The sequence below is a fragment of the Anomaloglossus baeobatrachus genome, chromosome 6 (genome assembly GCF_048569485.1).
Source record: "Anomaloglossus baeobatrachus isolate aAnoBae1 chromosome 6, aAnoBae1.hap1, whole genome shotgun sequence".
Classification (NCBI taxonomy): domain Eukaryota; kingdom Metazoa; phylum Chordata; class Amphibia; order Anura; family Aromobatidae; genus Anomaloglossus; species Anomaloglossus baeobatrachus.
The window spans coordinates 42,709,582-42,727,237 of NC_134358.1; the positions used below are offsets into that span (position 1 = coordinate 42,709,582).

General features: G+C 48.6%; 1 protein-coding gene across 5 annotated transcripts in view; it reads left to right on the forward strand.

Annotated features, from left to right (window-relative positions):
• Positions 1 to 92: 92 nt before the first annotated feature.
• Positions 93 to 17,656, forward strand: part of LOC142317006 (uncharacterized) — a 378,054-nt gene continuing 360,490 nt past the window's right edge. For 4 of the 5 annotated variants that reach the window (XR_012754656.1, XM_075352879.1, XM_075352881.1 and 1 more), the window contains exon 1: positions 336 to 488. The gene's annotated coding sequence lies outside the window, so the exon portion shown is untranslated. Of the gene's footprint in view, positions 149 to 335; positions 489 to 17,656 lie in introns of those variants that run through there. The other variant, XM_075352880.1, reaches the window with a different exon arrangement.

Below are 17,656 nucleotides of genomic sequence, written 5' to 3' on the forward strand. Positions count from 1 at the left end.
CAGCACTGAGCGCCAGGGGTTACCAGGCAACCAGAACGCGTCAGCTAAAGGGGCGAGGATAATTCCTGGAGAGGAGTGGTTTCACAGCGCGCACGTTCCTGGGTCCCGCCCAATGCTTTTTATGAGCCAATGGGAATCCGTCGCTAAGGTGAGCAGAGCTCACGCTATGGATAGAAGAGCCAATGGGAGTGGTCGGGCGCTTCGCTCCAGATCTCACTCTGCACTAGTAGCTGTAGTGCGATGTGACGTAACGTAGGGGGCGGGGCGAATGCTGAAAGGGCGGGAGGAGGCTGCTGAGGTAAACGGTGACTGGCTGCCGCGTCTTCATCACACACGGAGAGCGGTTTCTTTTTTTTAGGTTTTCGTCATTTATCTGGCAGGAAAGTTAATGTAGTCACCTAAAAAAATGGCGAGGCAGCACGTCATGTGTTAGTGTGACTAACGAATGACCGAGAGCAGGAATTAGGCAGGGGGTGTCATTTTCTGAGGTAAAAAGTCTTTTCTTTTGTAAAGTTTTCCTTGTTTTCTGTCTAGTTTCACTCACGAGCACTATGTGAAGAGGATTTTTACTTATTTTGTTGCTACAGTAAAAAAAACCGGTGTTTTTTTATCACACTAATAAAAAGCTCAGAGAAATGTGTGAACAAGCACTTAACCCCTTCCCCACAGCCTGTTTTTACCTTTTCACAGAGACCAAATCATACAATACTGACCATCGTCACTTTATGGGTGGAAACACATCTATGCGAGTAAAATCGGTCCAACTGGGCTGAAAAATACTCGGCTGATTTTAGTTCACGTTAGGTGCGAGTGCAACGTGCTTTTTGCTCGCGTGTGTGTTGCGTTTGCGATGCTAGTTTCATGCAACATCTTAATTAGATAAAAGCTATTACACATGTGTCATTTAATTAACCTATGGGAATGTGATGTCACATTCATCTGTTGAATATTTAATGAGTGAAGTTACTGCCACACTCGCAAATATGAACGCTGGTGCGCGTGTGTGATCCTACTTTTAATCCCCTTCCATAGGAAATCATTGGGACAAATGGTGCGAGAAACTCGCAAAAAAGCAGCATGCTGCGATTTTTTTCTCGGTCCGATTTGGACTGAGAAAAAAATCGCAGATGAGAGCTGAATCATTGACTAACGTGTGTCCGATTTCAATGCGAGTTTTTCTCGCATTGCTCTACTGCGAGAAACTCGCAAGTGAGAAGCAGCCCTAAGAGGTAATAACTCTGGAATAGAGATTGGCGGACTCGCAGAAAACCGGGATCGGTGGGTCACTGCTAATTTTATGTAAAAATCCGGTTCCAATCCGGTACCCGTATAAGTCTAGAGAATCTGGGTTGGTGGAACAGATAGGAGCGCGTGCGGTGTACTCACAAAAGCTCTGTGTCATGGTGGCAAGCCGCTTCCAGGTCGCACATTGTCTTCTGGGACTGTGTGCTTCTAGATTGTGCAGAATGAGTTCCTCCTCTGCTCATCCTGCGCTCTCCTGGTTCATGACTCATCAAGCAGCAGGCTCAGTATGAGCTGTGCCAGTGATATCTCCTCTGCTCATCCTGACCCCTCCTGATTCATGAAACAGCAGGCCCCGGATGAGCTGCACCCGCGATGGCTCCTCCTCTGCTCATCCTGACCCCTCCTGGTTCATAAATCATGAAGCAGCAGGCTCCAAATGAGCTGCGCCCGTGATGGCTGCTCCTCTGCTTATCCTGAGGCCTCTTGGTTCATGAAGCAGCAGGCTTTGGCTGAGCTGCACTCGTGATGTTTCCTCCATAGCTCATCCTGACCCCTCCTGGTTCAAGAAGCAGCAGGCTCCGGATGAGCTGCACCTGCGATGGCTCCTCCTCTGCTCATCCTGACCCCTCCTGGTTCATGAAGCAGCAGGCTCCGGATGAGCTGCACCCGCGATGGCTCCTCTGCTCATCCTAACCCCTCCTGGTTCATAAATCATGAAGCAGCAGGCTCCGGATGAGCTGCGCCCGCGATGTCGCCTCCTCTGCTCATCCTGACCCCTCCTGGTTCATGATTCATGAAGCAGCAAGCCCTGGATGAGCTGCGCCCGCGAGTTCTCCTCCTCTGCTCATCCTGAGCCCTCCTGGTTCATGAATCATGAAGCAGCAGGCCCCGGATGAGCTGCGCTCGCGATGTGCCTCTCCTCTGTTCATTCTGAGCCCTCCTGGTTCATGAATCATGAAGTAGCAAGCTCCGTATGAGCTGCGCCCGCAATGTTTCCTCCTCTGCTCATCCTGACCCTCCTGGTTCATGAATCATGAAGCAGCAGGCTCCAGATGAGCTGCACTTGCGATGTCTCCTCTGCTCAACCTGACCCCTCCTGGTTCATGAATTATGAAGCAGCAGGCTTCAGATGAGCTGTGCCTGCGAAGTCTCCTCTGCTCATCCTGAGCATCCTGTTCATCCTCTGCTCTGCTCATCCTGAGCTCTCCTGAATCATGAAGCAGCAGGCTCCGGATGAGTTGCGCCCGTGATGTCTCCTCTGCTCATCCTGAGCTCTCCTGGTTCATGAATAATGAATCAGCAGGGTCATGATGAGCTGTACCCACAATGTCTCCTCCTCTGCTCATCCTGAGCCCTCCTGGTTCACGAATCATGAGGCAGCAGGCTCCGGATGAGCTGCGCCTGCGATGTCTCCTCTGCTTATCCTGAGCCCTCTTGGTTCATGATTCATGAAGCAGGTGACTCCGGATGAGCTGTGCCCGCGATGTCTCCTCCTCTGCTCATCCTCATTATTCTGACTTGCAGACAGAGCCTGTGATTAGTTGCAGGCAGACACTGTCACTCAGGTTGGGGGCGTGTCTGACTTCAACCAATGACAGAGGCCAGGCTGGTTGGCGGGGAAACAGTGCATATGTATGAGTAATGATGAGCGGCCCAGGGAATACGCAGGAGCAGAGTGACACCTGCGCCGGAGCAGTTTACAGCCGTGACGGAGCCTTGGTAAGGCTAGTTTCACACTTGCGTTGAACATTATCCGTTGCATTGCGTTGTGTAACGGATGCAACGGATGTGTTGCATATAGTGGCACAACGGATGCTGCAAAACAACGCAATTCGTTTTGATTTTTTTTTTTTTACAGTTTTACCAGCGGCAGACTATTGTGAACGATCAGCTGATCGCTCCCTGCAGCTGGCCGCCAGGTGATCAGCTGATCGCTCCCAGTAGCCAGCCGCCGGGTAATCAGCTGATCGCTCCCTGCAGCCGACCGCCGGTGATCAGCTGAGCGCTGTCAGTTGCCGGCGCCCGGGCATGCCAGCGGGCGGGCGCTCAGCTGAGCGCTGTGACTTGCCGGCGGCCGGGCATGCTGGCGGCCGGTCGTTCAGCTGAGCGCTGTCGCTTGCCGACGGCCAGGCGCTCAGCTGAACGTTCGGCCACCGCGAGCCAAAATAAAGTTTGATTTAAAAAAAAAAAAGAGCATGCGCAGTGAAATCCAGAGGAATCGGCTGCTCAAAACAACGTTACATGCTGCGTTCCTCCCGCTGGGCGGAAGCAACGGAGCGTCGCCCAGCGGAAGCAACGCAGGTCCTTTTGGTACAATCCGTCACCCATACAAGTCTATGGGAAACAGCGGAATCCGTTAATGGATTCCGCTGTTTTCCAAAAGGGCGGATTGTAACGGAAGGAAATAAACGCAAGTGTGAAAGTACCCTAAGTATGAAGCACTCGCTTCATTCTTATTTTCTTTATTTTTCTTAAATTTCTCAAGTGTCAGATTCGGATTAAACACCTGGAATCCCGGGCCCGGGTCACGCACCCGGGCACCTTTGAAACCACGTGGATCCGGACTTTTACAGGCCGGGTCTGCCCATCACTATTCTGGAACGATTCAACAGATCCCGACGATTGTTCTTCATATTTAAGGTAAATTCAGGACAATATTTTTTGCGTTTATTTGTGAAAACATCGGAAGTTTGGTAAAATTGTCACAATTTTCAAACTTTTCATTTTTATGTCCTTAAACCAGAGAGTCATGTCACTCACAATAGTTTCCCACGTCTACTTTATATCACCACCATTTTTGAAACAATTGTTTTTTTTTGGTATGAAGTTAGAAGGGTTCATCTAAGATCATCATAAGACGCACCGGATTATAATATGCACCCCAAATTTAGAGGAGGAAAATAGGAAAAAAGAATTTTTAATGTTAAAATAAGGGTCTGTTTTATAAACCTAGTGCGTCTTATAATATCTCACCAGGGGGACCGGTGGTGGTGGAGGCAGGGTCGGCGAAGCTGCGGGCTCGGAGGAGGAGGGTGTCGCGGCTCAGGAGGATCAGTGGATGGAGGGCCAGCAATACTGTGGGCTCGGGGGTGTCACAGCGGTGGGCGCCATCGATCTGCCGGCGGACTGCGGGCTCCATTGAATCACCCGCGGTTGATGAGATTGACATTCATAAAATGGCCGCAGACTTTGCGGCAATTTTGTTGAAGTCCATCACGTCAGTCTGCGCACACACCGCCTCCACGGCCATTTCCTTGAATTCCATTGCATCAACCGCGAACTAGTCAACGGAGCTCGCAGCCCCGCTGTCAGATCAATGGCGCCCACTGCATCACCGACCCTCCATCCTGTGACCCTCCTGAGGTGCTCCACTGCAGTGACACCCCCTCCTCCGAGCCCTCAGTATCGACGACAGGGGCTACTGCGACCTGACCTGCAGGGTTATAGGGGCCCAGCAGCCGCTCTGCAGAGCCGGTTCCTCTCTGTAAGACAGGAGATGCGCTCTTCAGTGGCCGACCACGCGACCGCCAGGGGACCGGCCTGTGACCTGCGGCATTGCAGAAGTGCTCCTGCACAGAAGACAGAATCCATCCTGCCAGGACCTGCGATGATGTCATGTCCATGTGACTGTGTGGGAGGAGACACAGGTTTGCTGGGCAGAAAGCAAGAAGATACTGATTTCTGAAGATTTGGACACATGACTGGTAATGACAAAAAGGGGACATGAGGGGGAGGGGGGTGCTGGGTGAGTGGCATATGAGGGCTGCAGACTGTGACAGAAGGATGTGAAGGGGTGCAGAGTATTTGAGAGGGGTAAGTTGGGGTACAGTCTGTGTGAGATATGTGGGGCAGGGTGTGAGACATATGGGGGTGTAGTGTGTGTGATATTAGTGGTGCAGGCTGTATGGGGGAGCAGGGTGTGTGAGATGTGGGGGTGTAGTGTGTGTGATATGGGGGGGTGCAGGCTGTATGGGGGAGCAGGGTGTGTGGGATAGAGCACCACAGGAGGTGAAGATGAGGGATAACGTGGATCTGGAGATGTAAGGGACTTTTACTGTAGAGTGTGGGGGAGGGGGAATAGGGGTGTTCACACCGTATACAAAGTGATGGCACATTATGGTAGGCAGTAAGGACAGTGTGAGGCCACAGTATGAGGGGAACAGTATATGAAGGATAATGTGAGGGCACATTGTGGAGGCTGTACGGTGTGAAAAGGGGGCACAATATGGAGAGGGGGCCATGTGGCGAGGGGCATGGAAGATGTAAGTTTGGAGGCAATTGCTTATATTGCAGGTCCTGCCGAATGTCAGTATACTCACGTGCGGCTGCTGCGGGGAGCCAGCGGTGAGTTCCGGACATGTCAGCTGATTTGAACAGCTGACATGTGCGACTATCAGCCATGAGTGGATCCCCTCTCCACCCATGCCTGTTAACCCCTTACACCGTGCTGTCAATGTCACAGCGCGCTGTACATCCCATCCGCGGTAAGCTTTCACTTACCCAGAATCGGAAGTCACGTGACATGATTACGTAGAGCCGATGGTTGCCATGGTAGCATAGAGTCATGTGATGACTCCAGTAGCTATCATGATTCAGTTCCTCTTACACCTGGCAGACCGCCGTGTGTAAGAGGAGAGCAGCTTTTCTGCAGATCAGAGCAATGTAGCAGGGGGACTAGTAAAATATATATACCGTATTTTTCGATATATAAGACGCACTTTTCCTCCCAAAAATTTGGGAGGAAAATGGGGGGTGCGTCTTATAATCCGAATATAGCGGTACCTGGGGGTCCTGTCTGTGCGGCGATCGGTCGGCCGGGTGCCTGTGGCTGCGTGCAAGCTGCCTGGTACCTGTGCTTGCGTGCGGTGCCAGCCAGGAACCCGTGGCTGTGTGCGGGCGGCAGCCGGGTGCCGCCCGCACGCAAGCACAGGTACCCGGCCGCTTGTACGCAGGGTGGGCGGGCAGCCTGCTGGCTGCCACTCTGTGCGTGCGGGGCGGGCGGCTGTGCAGCAAGTTACCTAGTTTGTCCGCAGTCCCAGTTTCAAATGCTGGCACCGGGAGCAGGCGCGTGCGCAGAGGGAGCCCTTGGATGAGAGCTCCATCTGCGCATGCGCCGCTCCAGGTGGCATGATTTGAACCGGGCCCGCGGTCACTGGGACACTCACTGCACCGGCCTGCTGCACAACTCTGCTGCTGCTGGAGCCGCCACCACGGACCCCGAGGCTCCTGCCACCACGGCTCCTGACACCACGGACCTCACGGCTCCTGCCACCACGGCTCCTGACACCACGGACCCCACGGCGCCTGCCACCCCGGACGCCACCGCACCTGCCACCACGGACGCCACGGCACCTGCTACCATGGACCCCGCTGCCACTGACCCGCTGTGCCTGCCAGCACAACCTCTGCCTCCTGTGATCCCGCTTCACCACCACTGCTGCCCCCCTCCGGTAAGAGAACACCGGAGTATACGACTGACCCCATTTTTCTTTATTTTACCTTTTTTATGTCTAAGTTTGGGGTGCGTCTTATAATCCGGTGCGTCTTATAAAGCGAAAAATACTATACAGTATATATATATATATATATATATATATATATATATATATATATATATATATATATAAAAAATTAAAAAAAGTTTTAAAAAAATAAAAAACCTAACACTTCAAATCACCTCCCCATTCGCCCCATTAAAAATTAGAGGGTTAAAAAAATATACACAGATTTGGTATTGCAGCGTTCAGAAACGCCCGATCTATCAAAATGTAAAATCAATTTATCTGATCAGTAAACTGCGTAGCGGCAAAAAAATCCAAACGCCAAATTACATTTTTAGGTCACCACAAATTTTGCGCAAAATGCAATAACAAGCGATGAAAACGTAGCATCTGCGCAATAATGCTACCATTAAAAACATCAGCTCGAGACGCAAAAATTAAGCCGTCACTGAGCCATAGATCCTGAAAAATGAGAGCGCTACGGTTTTTGGAAAATGGCGCAAAAAATGGTCAACTTCTTTGGACAAACGTCTGATTTTTTTAACCCCTTAGATGACAGTAATCCTATACATGTTTGGTGTCAACAAACTCGCACCGACCTGAGGCATCACAGCGACACACCAGTTTAACCATATAGTGAACACAGTGAATAAAATATCCTAAAAACAATCGTGCAATCACACTTTATTTTGCAATTTTTCCACGCTTGGAATTTTTTTGCCATTTTCCAGCACACTATATGGTAAAACGTATGGTTTCATGTAAGAGAACAACTCGTCCAGCAAAAAATAAGCCCTTATATGGCAAGATTGACAGAAAAATGAAAAAGTTACGGCTCTTCAAAGAAGGGCGCAAAAAAACTAAAACGGAAAATTGAAGTGAAGGGGTTAATGAGGTGGGATGGTTTTACGGATATTTTTCGTAAGGAAAAACAGTGTGGCGGCCATAATTCACGGTGGAGAAATGGTGCAGTGGTCATAGTACATGAGTGGGACAGTGTGGAGGCCATATATCATAAGGGGGACAATGCGGGGTCACTTTTTTGTCAGGGAGCATAGTGGGGGAATTATTTTTTCAGGTGCACAGTATATGGGTTATTTGGTGCACAGTATACGGGTTATTTAGTGCACAGTATGTGCGGATATTTTTTATTTAGGTGTAATAATGACACTGTTATTTTTTTAGGGCATCGTGTTAGGATATGTTGTGGAAAACCAGAGAAGATGGAAGTCTGCGGAGACGAGTTGTGGATGTCCAAGGTCATCATGGCATCTGGACCAGATGAAGAAGAATGGGATGAGACCATTACAATCTGAGAAGAAGTCACCAATAAGGTACCTGGATCTAAGGGAGCATTTATACTGGACAATCGCCTCCTTTAAAGGGAATCTGTCACCAGGATTTGCTCCCCCATGTGAGAGCAGCATAATGTAGAGACAAAGACCCTGCTTCCAGTGATGTGTCACTTATTGAACTGTTTGCTGTCATTTTGATAAAATCAATGTTTTCTCTGCTGCAGATAAAAGCTCTTGAATATGCTGGACTACCTGGCAACAGGCCAACTAGTCCTGTAATGATAATCTGCTGATTAATCAGTGATTTTATCAAAACTACACTAAGCAGCCCAGTATGTGACACATCGCTGGAATCAGGATCTCTGCCCCTATGTTATGCTGCTCTCAGATTAGAGGGCAAAACCCTGCTGACAGATTCCCTTTAAATGATTATCGATCGTTTGGTTATATGAAGCCGATCGGCAGTTGTTTAATGGCCTGTGACTGCAGACTAGTGAATCCTCATTGCTTGCGCACAGTGAGCTGTCTGGGTTTTCCAGTGCCGGTGGTGAAAGCAGGCCGTCATGTGACCACAAGTGTGCGATTTGCATACTTCTGTCCACATCGGCATGAGGTTTTAGACTGACTTACTGGTAGGGGCAGCATGAAGACCAACTACGGCCCTGCCACTACACTTAACTATCATTGTGCACATGCACGCTGCAATTTTTTTTCTCAGACCACTTGCTCCGAGAACAAAATTGAACATAACCACTGCCTGTTTGGATAACATTGGTCCGAGTGCGATCCAATGTTTTGTCAGATCGCACTCGGACCAAAAATACGGGTGTCTACACAAGCTCTTATGGTGTGACACCATAGATGTACATATGTTTACCTGGTTAGGGGCCCACTCAGACGTTGTGCCCCGTCTGAGCTGAAACCCTAGCTACGCCTCTGGTGAGGACATGTTTTTATTTTTTTTTAATCAGTGAGTAAACGGTGGCCAGAGGTCTATGGAGTGTGCATTATACTATATGGAGGATTATGGAGTGTGCATTATACTATATGGAGGATTATGGAGTGTGCATTATACTATACGGAGGATTATGGAGTGTGCATTATACTATATGTAGGATTATGGAGTGTGCATTATACTATATGGAGGATTATGGTGTGTGCATTTATATGAAGGATTATGGTGTGTGCATTATACTATATGGAGGATTATGGAGTGTGCATTTATATGGAGGATTATGGTGTGTGCATTATACTATATGGAGGATTATGGAGTGTGCATTTATATGGAGGACTATGATGTGTGCATTATACTATATGGAGGACTATGGGGGGTGCATTATACTATATTAAGGACTATGATCTGTGCATTATACTATATGGAGGACTATTGGGGGTGCATTATACTATATGGAGGACTATGGTGTGTGTATTATACTATATGGAGGATTATGGAGTGTGCATTTAAATGGAGGATTATGGAGTGTGCATTATACTATATGGAGGATTAGGAGTGTGCATTATACTATGTGGAGGATTATGGAGTGTGCATTTATATGGGGGATTATGGTGTGTGCATTATACTATATGGAAGACTATAGGGGTGCATTATACTATATGGAGGACTATGATGTGTGCATTATACTATATGGAGGATTATGGAGTGTGCATTATACTAAATGGAGGATTATGGAGTGTGCATTATACTATATGGAGAATTATCACTGTTTTTGATCAAAAAAAGCATAAGGCTATCCCACCAAACGTCAAGGTGTACCCAGTTGGGATAGCACCTACACTCTCTAATATTAAAACTTTACCATGGGTCTAAAATAGGCCTCAATGTGGCCAAGGGCTGAGAGCGACCGGGTCCCAACAGGACACACACAGTCAGGGGGATTCACAGAATGAAATGTCCAGCTCGCTGAGAAGGGGGCCACTCCCTGTTTGTACTGAATACAAAAAAAACTACATAAAAACAAAAAAGTGAGCGGAGTATCAGATGGTATACATGGAACTTGTGAGACCATGTTCACACTGGCCATGCTTTATGCTTTTTTTGATCAAAAACAGTGTTTACTAAGTACCCTATGTTTATATGCACTATGCTTTTATTTAGTTACAGCAGGGTATGTTTTCACAATTTTTTCCTTGGTTTCTCTTTGTCTCATGGCCAGTGTGAACATGGTCTCACAAGTACCATGTATACCATCTCATACTCCGGCTCACTTTTTTGTTTTTATGTAGTTTTTTTGTATTCAGTACAAACAGGGAGTGGCCCCCTTCTCAGCGAGCTGGACATTTCATTCTGTGAATCCCCCTGACTGTGTGTGTCCTGTTGGGACCCGGTCACTCTCAGCCCTTGGCCACATTGAGGCCTATTTTAGACCCATGGTAAAGTTTTAATATTAGAGAGTGTAGGTACTATCCCAACTGGGTACACCTTGATGTTTGGTGGGATAGCTTTATGCTTTTTTTGATCAAAAACAGTGTTTACTAAGTACCCTATGTTTATATGCACTATGCTTTTATTTAGTTACAGCAGGGTATGTTTTCACAATTTTTTCCTTGGTTTCTCTTTCTCTCATGGCCAGTGTGAACATGGTCTCACAAGTTCCATGTATACCATCTCATACTCCGGCTCACTTTTTTGTTTTTTTGTTTTCTTTATCGTTCCTATGGGAGACCCAGACCATGTGTGTTTAGCTTCTGCCTCCGGAGGACACACAAAGTACTACACTTAAAAGTGTAGCTCCTCCCTCTGAGCTTATACACCCCCTGGAGAACCAGATCTAGCCAGTTTATAGCTTTGTGTTCAGGAGGCATACATCCACACATGCATTCTCATCTGATTTCTTTGATTTTTGGAACGAGTTTGAAGAAAAGCGGGTCCAAGTCTGGACTCCCGGCATGTCCCTTCTCACCCCACTGTGTCGGCGGTGTTGTTAAGGTTGATTCCAAGGCTGGAGCCTTACATGCCGTGCTCCTTCACCATCCCTCCTGGGCTCTGGCTTGAAGTGGGAGCCAGCACGGTCTCCATGCTTGGCAGGAGACCGGTCTCCATCCGCAGCCCTTCAGGACCCTGCTGGACTGGAGCACTCATCCCCAGGGACTTGGCTCTGCGTCTCAGCAAGCTAAGTACCTGAGACGTTTACTTTTCGGGGTCCCTGTACATTATTGTTGTGGGAGATTGTGCTTATTGTGTTTTTTGACATTTCCGGCGGGTTCTCTAGCTGTCGCCTGAGAACCGCGCTGATGGTGCCTGCGCGCCGGCCGCGCCGCTCAAATTTAGGCCCCGGCTCCGCCGGAGGCCTAGTTTCGGTTTCACTGCCCTTGCATGTCACTCATGCAGAGGGATAGGCTCGGCTCCGCCCGGCGGCCGTTCGGCACAGGGCATGTCTGCCATGCTGGAGGCTTCTCACCGCACTGCGGTGGCTTCGGCTAATTCCCTCGCTATCCGCAGGATCTTGTGGCTTCGAGAGTGGAAGGCAGATGCTTCTTCAAAGAAGTACCTTGTGGGGCTCCCTTTTGCTGGGTCCGGCTGTTCGGAGAACAGCTGGATGAAATTAATAAGGAAGCTACTGACGGGAAGAGTACTTCCATGCCACAAACCAAAACCAGGAAACCTGTCCAGGGTAGGAATCAGTCGAGGTTTCGTTCCTTTCGTTCCTCCAACTGGTCGTCCTCTAAGCCCTCGGCCTCGTCCACTAGCTCAGCCAAGGACCAGAAATCCCACTGGCGCCCAAAAGCGCGTCCACAGAAGACCGCAGGAGGTGCTGGCGCTAAGGCAGCCTCCTCGTGACTATCTGTCCGCGCCAGCAACGTCCTTAGTTGGTGGCAGGCTCTCCCACTTTGGCGACGCGTGGTTTCAACACGTCTCCGATCAGTGGGTAAGGGATATCATCTCCCACGGCTACAGGATAGAATTCTCTTCCAGCCCGCCAAACAGATTTTTTCTCTCAACTCCCCCCTGTTCCAAGGCCGCCGCCTTCTCACAGGCCGTGGCATCCCTGCAGGCAAGCGGAGTGATTGTACCAGTTCCCACTCGGGAACGGTTCAGAGGTTTCTACTCAAATCTCTTCCTAGTTCCCAAAAAGGACGGTTCCTTCCAGCCCATCCTGGATCTCAAGCTTCTCAACAAGCATGTTCAGGTGCGGCACTTTCGCATGGAGTCTCTGCGATCAGTCATTGCCTCAATGACCCAAGGAGATTTCCCGGCGTCCATCGACATCAGAGATGCCTATCTGCATGTGCCAATTGCAGTTTCTCACCAGCGTTGGCTACGTTTTGCAATCGGAGAAGATCATTTCCAATTTGTGGCTCTTCCTTTCGGGTTGGCCACAGCTCCTCGGGTATTCACCAAGGTCATGGCAGCAGTGATTGCGGTCCTGCACCTACAGGGGTTGGCAGTGATTCCTTACCTGGACGACCTTCTAGTCAAGGCGTCATCCAGCGCGGACTGTCAGCGGAGTGTCTCACTCACTCTCGCCACTCTAGCCCAGTTCGGGTGGCTTGTCAATCTTCCCAAATCCACTCTGACTCCGACCCAGAGTCTCACGTACCTAGGGATGCAGTTCGAGACTTTGCCGGCACTTGTGAAGTTGCCATTAGTCAAACAGCAGTCCCTCCAACTGGCGGTGCGCTCTCTGCTGAGACCCCGCCGTTATTCCCTCAGGCGCTTGATGCCGGTGCTGGGTCAAATGGTGGCGTCAATGGAGGCTGTTCCCTTTGCCCAGTTCCATCTGCGTCCCCTGCAGCTGGACATTCTCCGCTGTTGGGACAAGCGGCCTTCCTCCTTGCACAGGTTGGTGGCTCTGTCGCCACAGACCAGGAGCGCTCTTCAGTGGTGGCTTCGGCCCCTCTCTCTCTCCCAGGGGCGCTCCTTCCTGGCCCCGTCCTGGGTGATTCTCACCACGGATGCCAGCCTTTCCGGCTGGGGAGCGGTATATCTCCACCACAGAGCACAGGGCACTTGGACTCCGTCCGAGTCAGCCCTTTCAATCAATGTGCTGGAAACCAGAGCTGTGCTTCTAGCTCTCCTAGCCTTTCACCACCTGTTGGCGGGCAGGCACATTCGAGTCCAGTCAGACAACGCGACAGCGGTTGCCTACATCAATCACCAAGGCGGGACACGCAGCCGCCTGGCAATGTTGGAGGTCCAACGCATTCTTCAATGGGCGGAGGACTCCAAGTCCACCCTATCCGCAGTCCACATCCCAGGCGTAGAAAACTGGGAGGCAGATTATCTTAGCCGTCAATCCGTGGACGGTGGCGAGTGGTCCCTGCACCCGGCAGTGTTTCAGTCAATCTGCCGCAAGTGGGGCACTCCGGACGTGGATCTAATGGCATCCCGTCACAACAACAAAGTTCCGGTTTACGTGGCTCGCTCCCACGATCCTCAGGCATTCGCCGCGGACGCTCTGGTTCAAGACTGGTCCCAGTTTCGTCTGTCCTATGTGTTTCCCCCTCTAGCTCTCTTGCCCAGAGTCCTGCGCAAGATCAGAATGGAGGGTCGTCGAGTCATCCTCATTGCACCGGACTGGCACAGGCGAGCTTGGTACCCAGACCTGCTCCATCTGTCCGTAGAGGTGCCGTGGCATCTCCCGGACCGTTCAGACCTTCTCTCGCAAGGTCCGTTTTTCCGCCTGAATTCTACGGCTCTCAAATTGATGGCGTGGCTCTTGAGTCCTGGATCTTGACGGCTTCTGGTATTCCTCCTGAAGTCATCTCCACTATGACTCGGGCCCGTAAGTCTTCCTCCGCCAAGATCTATCACAGAACTTGGAAAATTTTCCTGTCCTGGTGTCGCTCTTCCGGCCATCCTCCTTGGCCATTCTCCTTGCCGACCCTTCTGTCCTTTCTACAGTCCGGTCTGCAGCTAGGACTGTCCCTCAACTCTCTCAAGGGACAAGTCTCAGCTCTATCAGTGCTGTTCCAGCGGCGTCTCGCTCGGCTGGCTCAGGTCCGCACCTTCATGCAAGGCGCGTCTCACATCATTCCGCCTTACCGGCGGCCCTTAGATCCCTGGGACCTTAATTTGGTTCTCACGGTTTTGCAGAAACCCCCCTTTGAGCCCCTTAGGGAGGTTTCTTTGTTTCGTCTTTCACAGAAACTGGCCTTTCTGGTGGCCATAACTTTCCTCAGGAGAGTCTCTGATTTGGCTGCGCTCTCCTCGGAGTCACCTTTTTTGGTTTTTCATCAAGACAAGGTGGTTCTCCGTCCGACTCCGGACTTTCTTCCTAAGGTGGTCTCTCCTTTCCACCTTAACCAGGACATTACCCTACCTTCCTTTTGTCCGGCTCCTGTTCATCGCTTTGAAAAAACGTTCCATACTCTGGATCTGGTGCGTGCTCTCCGGATCTATCTGTCTCGCACCGCTGCTCTTAGGCAGTGCACTTTTCTTTTTGTGCTAACCACAGGCCGGCGCAAGGGCCTCTCTGCTTCTAAGCCGACCTTAGCCCGTTGGATTAGGTCGGCCATTTCGGACGCCTACCAGTGCACTCAGGTGCCTCCCCCGCCGGGGATCAATGCACATTCGACCAGAGCTGTCGGTGCCTCTTGGGCTTTCAGGCACCAGGCTACGGCTCAACAAGTCTGTCAGGCTGCCACTTGGACTAGCCTGCATACCTTTTCGAAGCACTACCAAGTGCATGCTCATGCTTCGGCAGATGCGAGCTTGGGCAGACGCATCCTTCAGGCGGCTGTCGCCCATTTGTGAAGTTAGGCTCCGCCTACTTCTTAGTTTTTCTGTTTATTTCCCACCCATGGACTGCATTGAGACGTTCCATGGTCTGGGTCTCCCATAGGAACGATAAAGAAAAAGAGAATTTTGTTTACTTACCGTAAATTCTTTTTCTTATAGTTCCGTATTGGGAGACCCAGCTCCCTCCCTGTTGCCTGTTGGCAATTTCTTGTTCCGCGTTTTATCACCGGCTGTTGTCGTGGACAGAGTCTCCGGTTGTTCCGGTTCTTACTCTGTTTTACTTGTGGGTGGCTATTCTCCTTCAGCTTTTGCACTAAACTGGCTAGATCTGGTTCTCCAGGGGGTGTATAAGCTCAGAGGGAGGAGCTACACTTTTAAGTGTAGTACTTTGTGTGTCCTCCGGAGGCAGAAGCTAAACACCCATGGTCTGGGTCTCCCAATACGGAACTATAAGAAAAAGAATTTACGGTAAGTAAACAAAATTCTCTTTTTTATATATGGAGAATTATGGTGTGTGCATGATACTATATGGAGGATTATGGAGTGTGCATTATACTATATGGAGGATTATGGAGTGTGCATTATACTATATGGAGGATTATGGAGTGTGCATTATACTATATGGAGGGTTATGGAGTGTGCATTATACTATATTGAGGATTATGGGGTTTGCCTTATATGGAGGACTATGGGATGTGCATTATCTTAAATCGAGGACTGTGGGATGTGTATTATATTATATGGAGGACTATGCTCTACATTATATTATATGGAGGACTATGTGAAGTGCATTATAATACATGGAGGACTATGGGAGGTGCATTATAATATATGAAGGGTTATGTGGGACCCATTATACTATATGGAAGGCTATGTGGGGTCATTATAGTATTTTGATAACTATGTACGAGGGGGACAAAGATAAAGCATGGCATGAGAAAGTTTTTTGCTGAGGAAAAGAGGCTCTTTCCCTCAGCACCCAGCTTTCTCATGCTCTGATATCATGGGAAAGCTGGGTGCTGAGGGAAAGATGTATAGCAGAGCATGGGGAAGGTACATGATGAGGATAAGATGGATAGCAGAACATAGGAAATCTGCTGATAGAGAGATTTCAGATCATGGGAAACCTGGGTGCTGAAGGAAAGAGCCAAGTGTCAGCGACACTGTCCCATACCCCAAGTATGTTAGATCACACTGTCAAACTCTGATAGTGCGACCTAATACGCGGGGATTGCACCATTCTCCGCCGCCATCGGCGGCCCTGTGACACGGTCAACGAGCGCCGATGGGTTGTCAGAACAGCTGTTGGTCAGCTAATGACCCCTTCTGCTGTCATGACAAAGTTCCAGTGAATGCACAGTAGATCAGCATTTCTGTTGTTCAGAGTGATGCTGAAGCATCACTCTGATTAGTAGAAGTGATGGCATAAAGTCCGTTAAGGGGAAAAGTATAATCAATAAATAATGTAAAAATATTGTTTTTAAAAGTATGAAAAAATAAAAAAAACCTTCACATCACCCCCCACCCCCTGCCCCATTGAAAATAAAACAATTTAAAAAAAAAAGAACAACCTATCTTTGGCATTGCCGTAGTCAGGAATGCCCAATCTATCTATATATAAAATCAATTAATCTGATCGGTAAAGGGCGTAGTGTGAAAAATATATCTGAACGCCAAAATTACGTTTTTTTGGTCGCTGCAACATTGCATTAAAATGCAATAACAGGCGATCAAAACAGTGCATCTACTAAAAAATTGAGTAATTAACCCCTTCACCCCGGGGCAATTTTCCAGTTTTCATTTTAATTGTTTGCTCCCCTTCATCAGAGAGTCGAAACGTTTTTATTTTTCCGTCAATCTTGCCATATAAGGGCTTATTTTTTGCGGGACCAGTTGTACTTTTGAATTATACCATTAGTTTTACAATATAGTGAACTAGAAAACAGTAAAAAAAATTCCAAGTTTGGTGAAATTGCAAATAAAACCCAAAACAATTGCTTGGTTGGGGGGGGGGGAGTTATTCACAGTGTTCACTATATTTTAAAACTGATTTGCTGGTGTGATGCCACAGGTCGGTACAAGTTTGTAGACACCAAACATGTATAAGTTTACTTTTATTTCAGGGATTAAAAAAAAAAATTCAGAAGTTTGTCCAAAAAAAAAAACAATTGCTCTTTTGGTGCCAATTTTCGCGACCCGTAGCGTTCTCATTTTTCGGGATCTCAGGCTCAATGATGGCTTATTTTTTGTGTTTTGAGCAGGCTTTTTTACTTATTCCATTTTTGTGCGGATGCTACATTTTGATCGCCTATTATTGCATTTTTAAAAAAAGTTGCGGCAACCAAAAAACGTAATTTTTTTTCTCGCCAAGCTGTGTACCGGTCAGGTTAATTGATTTTATATTTTGATAGATCGAGCACTTCTGAATGCGGCAATACCAAATATGCGTGTATATATTTTCTTTTATCTGTTTTATTTTCAATGGGGTGATTTGAACTTTTACGGATTTTTTATTTTGTCATATTTTTGAAAGCTTTTTTTTTACATTTTTTATTTATCTTACTAGGGGACTTTATCGATCGGCAGTCTGATCACTTGTGCATTTCTGTTAATCAGAGCTGTACTGCTCTGATCAGCAAAAATACACTGTTCCTTTAAGACCCGCAACACACATCCGTTTAATTTGTACGTGTGCGGTACGTATTTGCATGTACCGGAGACACGTACACACGGAGACCCATGTTGTTCTATAGTAGATGGCACACACACGTAAAATCACACACGTACTTATCACACGGACACACGTTCCGTGTGTCCATGTGATAAGTGCGTGTGTGCGCTTTTCTACACGGACAACATGTCCGTTTTTGGCCGGCATCACGCAGCCACGGACCCGCTAAAGTCTATGGGTCCGT